This window comes from Rhipicephalus microplus, chromosome 5 (assembly GCF_043290135.1).
Source record: "Rhipicephalus microplus isolate Deutch F79 chromosome 5, USDA_Rmic, whole genome shotgun sequence".
In the NCBI taxonomy this organism is placed as follows: domain Eukaryota; kingdom Metazoa; phylum Arthropoda; class Arachnida; order Ixodida; family Ixodidae; genus Rhipicephalus; species Rhipicephalus microplus.
The window spans coordinates 95713339-95715023 of record NC_134704.1 but is presented as its reverse complement, the minus strand read 5'-3'; the positions used below and the strand labels follow the sequence as shown (position 1 = coordinate 95715023).

Genomic DNA, 1685 nt, shown 5'->3' with positions numbered 1-1685 from the left:
ATAAATATGTACTCAATGTAACTCCTAACTTGAATCACAAGCACACATTTCATTTTATTTTTTTAAAAGCCCTTTCTGAATAATCAGGAAAATTGGAAGTAAGTGCTTGACTGGAACTACTTTGCCGAGAAAAAGGAATGCCACTGATTACTCATGCCATTAATACATCGCGTTGTAGTATGGTTTGCGCGAATGTATTGAATGTTGCTAAAAAAGAGTTAGGTCCACGAGTATTGGAGGGAAATGCAGCAAACGCTCATTCTATCTTTTCGACTTCTGGATTTCAGTCAGACATTATTGCGGTGCATTCAAATAGCGTGTCCGGAAAAAATCTACGATGGCTTTTCCTTTATCGTGCCTGGCGGCCCTTTCAAAGCATGGTGGGCTTATATAACACGACCGAAGGCCTAAAGACCGAAGCGCCATCATAACTATCCCGCGCGGGAGTCTCGCTTCCTGTCTTTTCAGTCCTCGTCACGGCTTCATGTGAACTGAAGCCGCGTCTATAGGCTCGCGCGGTCGGAAGAGCGTGATCTGACGAGTTTCTGTGAGCGTTTCCGTTTCTCATAAAATGTTCGTGTGCGCGTGCGAGAAATTGTGGTAAATATATGTTTCAGGGACACGGATAGCATCGAAAGCCATGCGTTCCACAACAACTCAACTGGTGGTCCTTCGCAAAATAACGCACCAAACACCAATACTCAATAGGTTATAAATAATAATTATTATCGGTGTACTTCTAGTCTCTTTATCTCGTGTACGTGTTAAGATACCCACAACTATAATTTATACATCTAGATATTTTAAGATCTCTATCACGACAGAAAAAGCAACTGCGAACACAGCGAGCACATATTTCACCTTCAATCACTTCCGAGAGTTACAAATTTCTTGTTAACAATAATAATAATAATAATATATATATATATACATATATATATATATATATATATATATATATATATATATATATATATATATATATATATATATATATATATATATCCCCTGATGAAGGGAGGTCCCCTCCCGAAACTGTTGGGAAATAAATATATTTATCCTTGTTGACAACGCTCCCGTTGTGCCATATCCCATATATATATATATATATATATATATATATATATATATATATATATATATATATATATATATATCTGACTTGTGTAAATCTGGTTTGTTTCACCTTGTTTTACTTTCGTCTTTTTCTTATACGTGTTCTTGTGTAACCTTTTATTGCTCAATTTGCGCTATTTTTCTTGCTATTGTCTACATATAATTTCGCCTGAAACTGCACCAAGCCACGCACATCAGAATAAAGTTTGTGTATTGCTTCACAGGACAATTGTATCCGATATAGCGCGATACGCCCTGCAGCTTTTCCTCCCGTCGTGATGCACTGAACTAAAGACGGAGTCTTCACGCATCGTTGCGGCGACCTTGGCGCGACCTCTTCTCGATGAAGCACGGAGAAGGGCCCCGACAAGGCTAGAGCAGTGATGTGATACCGTTTATCTCTAACAGCAATGTGAAACCGCCGACATTAAAAGGACTTCTTCGACGTAGTGGCTGTAGACAGGTTGTACACTGTATCAGCCTGCTTCGCTCATTGGCCTGCTAGCTCAGTCGGTTAGAGCGTCGTGCTAATAACGCGAAGGTCGTAGGTTCGATCCCTGCGCAGGCCA

The 1685-nt window shown here is 39.7% G+C and overlaps 1 non-coding gene across 1 annotated transcript; it reads left to right on the top strand.

Annotated features, from left to right (window-relative positions):
* The first annotated feature begins 1611 nt into the window (after positions 1–1611).
* Positions 1612–1685, top strand: TRNAI-AAU (transfer RNA isoleucine (anticodon AAU)). The gene has a single exon. It is a non-coding gene; the product is annotated as a tRNA-Ile (tRNA).